This window comes from Budorcas taxicolor, chromosome 15, assembly GCF_023091745.1.
Source record: "Budorcas taxicolor isolate Tak-1 chromosome 15, Takin1.1, whole genome shotgun sequence".
Classification (NCBI taxonomy): domain Eukaryota; kingdom Metazoa; phylum Chordata; class Mammalia; order Artiodactyla; family Bovidae; genus Budorcas; species Budorcas taxicolor.
This window is the reverse complement of record NC_068924.1, coordinates 64838057-64844322: the sequence shown is the minus strand read 5'-3', so window position 1 is coordinate 64844322 and position 6266 is coordinate 64838057.

The window sequence follows — 6266 nt, the reverse complement described above, 5'->3', positions numbered from 1 at the left end:
AAAAGAAAATTCGCTTACAATCCCAACACCCAAAAGAAAGCATTCTGAATACTATGTACATGTTTTTCCAAACTTCTTAGTTGGGGGCATCTTTGAAAAGGGGAAGAAGAGAGAAAAAACAGACATCCTTGTATGCTACTTCTGAGGGTGAATTGGTGATGATCTTTTGGTGGGAAACTTTGTAGAGTCTTTGGAAATTAAATATATATATTTTTTTAATGCACCAACACTTTGGCTCCTCTTGAGAGTCCCTCGGACTGCAAGGAGATCAAACCAGTCAATCCTAAAGGAAATCAACCCTGAATAGTCACTGAAAGGACTTACACTGAAGTGAAAGCTCCAATACTTTGGCCACCTGATGCGAAGAACTGACTCATTGGAAAAGACCCTGATGCTGGGAACGATTGAAGGCGGGAGGAGAAGAGGACGACAGAGGATGAGATGGTTGGATGGCATTACTGATTCAGTGGTCATAGTTTGAGCAAGCTCCAGGAGCTGGTGATGGACTGGGAAGCCTGGCATGCTGCAGTCCACGGGGTTACAAAGAGTCAGACACGACTGAGTGACTGAACTGAAGTTTGGCTCAACAATTTTGCCTTTAGAATCTGATCTCTAGAACAACAGCAAGAGGGGTGGATTATTGGTTAGAGCTTGCAGAATGCCAGGTACTGTTCTCCGCATTTTTGTACCGTCTCAGTTAATCCTCACTACCCATGAGGGAGATATTATATTTTTTATAACAGCTCAATTGAGATACATTTCACATACCATATAATTTGTCCACTTAAAAGTGTACAACTTAATGGCTTTTTTAGCATATTCATCAAGTTGTATAACCATCACCACAATTTTAGAATATTTTGTTGTTTTTATTGTTCAGTTGCTAGGTCATATCCAACTCTTTGTGACCCCATGGACTGCAAAACCCCAGGCTCCTCTGTTCTCCACTGTCTCCTGGAGTTTGCTCAAATTCATGAACATTTTAATCATCCCTAAAAGAAAGCCTTCTTGGTAGTCATTCCTCATTTCTGCAACCCCTTAACCCCTGGCAACCACCAATCTCCTTTCTGTATCTATGGATTTGTCTATTTTGGACATTTCATAGAAGTGAAATCATACAATATGTGGTCTTTTGTAATTGGCTTCTTTCAGTTAGCATAATATTTTAAAGATTCAGCTACAAGCTATAGCTTGTATCAGAACACTCACATCTTGTTAATGCCAAATAATATTCCATTATATAGATGCACGGTATTCTGTTTACCCACTTATCAGCTGATGGGCATTTGAGCTGTTTCTACCTTTTTACTAATATGAATAATGCTGCTGTGAACATTTATGTACAAGTTGTTGTGTGAACTTGTGTTTTCATTTATCCCAGGTATATACATTGGAGTAGAACGGTTGAATCATATAGCAATTCTACGTTTAACCTTTTGAGGAGCTGCCAAACTTTTTTCTAAACTGGCTGCAACATTTTACATTCCCACCAGCAGTGCACAAGGGTTCCGATTTCTTTGTATCCTTGCCAACCAACACTTATTATCTGTCTTTTTGATTACAGACATCTGAGTGGATGTGAAGTGGCATCTCATTGTGATTGCTTTGCATTTCCTTGATGAGTAGAGCGAGGTACAATTATTATGTTTATTTCACACATGAAGAAACTGAGTCACAGAGAGGTTAATTAAGTACCCCTGGTTACTTAGTAAGTGTACAGACTCTTGTGAACACAACAGTATATGCAGAAGATAGCTTGCTGCAGTACTATGAAAAAAAATTAGAACACAAGTAGGGGTTTATCCCTACAGAAGACCATTCTCCAGTTTTCAAAGAATGAGGAAGGCCCATTTATGTGTACATGAAATGAACTCCTAGGCACATTGTTAGTGAAAAAGGCAGTCAAAGATCATGTGTACAAAATGAACCTACAGATACAGTCATTGATACAGCTATGAATATATATGATATAGCTATAATTGGAAGGTTATACAGTAACCTCATTAGGAAGCAAGCTCCAGGAGGCCAGGGATCTTTCCATTTTGTGTACTGCTATATCACCAACAGGCTTCCCTGATGGCTCAGTGGTAAAGAATTCGCCTGCAACGCAGGAGACACAGGAGACGCAGCTTCAATCCCTGGGTTAGGAAGATCCTCTGGGGGAGGAAATGGCAACCTACTCCAGTATTCTTGCCTGGGAAATCCCATGGACAGAGGAGTCTTACAGGCTATAGTCCAGAGGGCCACAAAAGGGTTGGACATGACTTAGCAACTGAGCAGGCACACGTATCACTGATACCCAGAACTGGATGTGTAGCACAGCAGTTCTGTTCAGTTCAGTTTCGTTGCTCAGTCGTGTCCAAATCTTTGCAACCCCATGAATTGCAGCACGCCAGGCCTCTCTGTCCATCACCATCTCCCGGAGTTCACTCAGACTCATGTCTATCGAGTCGGTGATGCCATCCAGCCATCTCATCCTCTGTTGTTCCCTTCTCCTCCTGCCCCCAATCCCTCCCAGCATCGGAGTCTTTTCCAATGCGTCAACTCTTCACATGAAGTGGCCAAAGTACTGGAGTTTCAGCTTTAGCATCAGTCCTTCCAATAAACACACAGGACTGATTTCCTTCAGAATGGACTGGTTGGATCTCTTTGCAGTCCAAGGGATTCTCAAGAGTCTTCTCCAACACCACAGTTCAAAAGCATCAATTCTTCGGTGCTCAGCTTTCTTCAAAGTCCAACTCTCATATCCATACATGACCACTGGAAAATGTGTAGCACATAGTAGGAGCAAAATAAACATTTGCTGTAAAATGGGCAATTCCTTTGGAGAGAAGATTGGAAAACAGGAATATATACAGAAGAGCTGACGCTTCATTCTGCAGAGCCATGTCCTTTGTGAGTGAATAAGTTGTATTATTTTTGACACACAAAAATAACCTGGATAAATACAGGTAGCAATGCAGGGATGATCTCTGCTTTCCGTAACTTGACATGCCAAAGCCTCTCTTAATACTCCACATTAAGATCAAAGAAGGAAATGGACATGTCTAATGAAGCTGCTGTATTTATTAATATTAATGAATAAAAACTGTTTGGATGGCTTAAAAAATAAAAAACAAAAACAAAAACACCTGGAATTCTTGGGGCCTTTAGCAAGAGAAAAACGAGGCCCCCAAGAGAATTGGTATGGAAATGATACACAGCCTTAATGTCTTCCTGGGACACACAAGCACCTTCCTGGCATCGCCCCCCACTTCGAGTGCATACAGCTTCCTCCCAGCGGGGCTCCATCTCTGGGGCTGATCACCTGCAGGAGAGACAGGCTGGCTCCAGCCCTGCTGGGTACCCCAGCCTGATCAATAAGTTGATCTTTCAGTTAACAGGAATCCAGTGTCAAGATGCCAGCAATGAATCTTATTTTCATGCCTGAGAAGATCTTAAAAATCAATAAGCATTAGAAGGACACAGCCAAGTATTTTCCTTTCTATTGTTTTTCAATATTTGTTTAATTTGTCATCCCTGATGAGCCCTCTGAGGAGGCCGAAAGGTCAAGGGCTGCTGGTAAAACAGCACAGGTGTTCACATCACATCATAGTAAGGCTAACTGCCTTGAAAGACAATTAAGAGACATTTGGAGTTGGGAGACAGGAAAGGGACCCAGGCTGTGGCCTGTTCTGGTAAACTTAGGGTACAGGGCTGACCTACAAATTGCAACAGTTACAGGTGACAAAATTCAAACAGTGAAAATGTCAAGTTACACCAAAAACGATTTTTAGCAGGAGCCAGATGCTTTCAAATTGTGGTACTGGAGAAGACTCTTGAGAGTCCGATGGACAGCGAGGAGATCAAACTAGTCAATCCTAAAGGAAACCAACCCTGAGTATTCATTGGAAAGACTGAAGCTGAAGCTCCAATACTTTGGCCACCTGATTTGAAGAGCTGACTCATTGTAAAAGACCCTTAGCTGGGAAAGACTGAGGGCAGGAGAAGAAGGGGGCAACAGAGGATGAGGTGGTTGAATGGTATCATCGACACAATGAACATGAGTTTGAGCAAACTCTGGGAGATAGTGAAGGACAGGGAAGCCCGGTGTGCTGCAGTCCATGGGGTCGCAAAGAGACGGACACGTCTTAGCAGCTGAACAACATTGACAGCAGAGGCCGGGGCAAGAGAAACGTGAGTTGGATGTACAGCAGGCTGCTCCTCACAGATGAAGGGGACATTAGGGATTTACTGACACCCTCTCCATTTATGATGAGGAGGACATCTCTTCTCTGACCATAGGACATTCTCTGACTATGTCCCAAGGCTCAGACCACGATGGGGCAGTGGGGTAGAGTCTGGCCACCATCTTGGAATCTGCCTTGAGAAAGGAAGTATTTCCTGCCATCTCAGTAAACAAAGGATGTCACCGTCATCAGCAATTGCAGTCACCACAGATAGTGAGCTGGTGAGTCCCAAGAGAACTCAGGAAAGAAAGAATACCTGCCTTCTAGCAGCCATCAGATCCTTGCTCCTCCAGGTTCCTCCATATCTGTGACCTTGGGCAGGTTACCAAACCCGGCCATGCCTGTTTGCCTCATCTCTAAAATAGAGAGGCTAATTTTGTAGGTCCCTGGGAAAGGCGCAGTGAGGATTAAGTGAATCAATCTAGATTAAGTGCTTAGAACAGTGGCTGCCAGATGATAATGGCTCAATACTCATTAGTGACATCTTTCTGAAACACAACCTCCTTGCTTACACCCAGATCAGGACAAAATTCAAGCCCTCCTACACCCACAACTCTACAGGACCAGCTTACCTTTCCCATCTCACCTCTTGGTGACTCTCTGCTTCTCACTCTATACTCACATTCAATGTCCTTTTGTTTCTCTAGCAAAACAGATTACCAGGCCTTCGTGCACAAAACAGACTACCATGCCTTTACGTATGCCTGGAACCTTCTCCCATCAGTTCTTCCCCAACCCCCTGCCTACTGACCACTCATCTCTCAGGTCTTAGATGATATTTTCTTTGGAAAGCTTCTCTCACCTATCAGATCCAAGTAGGAGCCCTTCTTTGTGTTTCCACTGTATCTTACTTCCAGTTAATGCCCTTGCTACACTGTATTTTAAAATTTTTATTATGAAAAGTCAAAGCCAAAAGAACAGTTCAATACTACAGTGAACTCTCATATACTCCCAACAATTGATAACGTTTCACCATATTTGCTTTCTCTCTCAATATGTGTGTGTGTGTGTGTGTGTGTGTGTGTGTGTGTGTGTGTGTGAATGCAGGTGGTGGTGGTGTTTAGTCACTCAGTTGTGTCTGACTCTTTTTTGACCTCATGGACTGCAGACCGCCAGGCTCCTCTGTCCACGGGATTTTCCAGGCAAGAATATTGGAGTGGGTTGTCATGCCCTCCTCCAGGGGATCTTCCCAACCTAGGGATTGAACTCATGTCTCCTGTTTCCAAGCACATTACAGGCAGTGTGACCTTTCAACTCAAAACATTTCAGCTTGCATCTCCGAAAAAGAAAAAAAAGCTGAGGGTTATTTTCCAATCTAAACTATAATACCCTAATAGCACCTACAAAAAAATGAATCATTCTCTAATAACTGAATACTTGATCTGTATCCAAACTTCCCCAATCCCTCCCTAATTTCCTTTTCTGTCTTTCTGCAAGATTGCGTTTGAATTGCTTCTTTCCTTGGGCTGCAGCTCTAAGGGGAATGGAAGGGCTCCCCTCACCCCAGCACTCAGCCCTCCTTGGTAGGAATTTGTTGTAAGAATAACCCCCATGTCCCACCTCTTCCTGCATCACCATGCCAGAACCTGGGCCCCCAGCAAGGGGAGCCCAGAGTATCAACCACTGGACCACCAGGGAAGTCCTTGTATAGATCTTTTTAAGACAATCACCAGGAAGAGTGGATAAAGAAGCCGAGAGTGTCTGATATGGCTGAATTATGCGCCCCCAAATTTATATGTTGAAGCCCTCTGCCCAACCTTGAAACATAACTATATTTGCTGATGTGCTTTAATGTGATGATGAAGTCAAAAAGAGGCATTTAGCGCGGGCCCCAGTCCAATCTTTACAAGAAGAGGGATTTGGACACACAAAGAGATACCAGGGTACACACACACAGAAAAGGCCACGTGAGGACATCGAGAAGACGCCGTCTGTGAGCCACGGAGAGAGCCTTAGGAGAAATGAGCCCTGCGGACACCTTAATTTCCACCCCCCAGCCCTCAGAACTGTGAGGAAATAAATTTCTGTTGTTTAAGC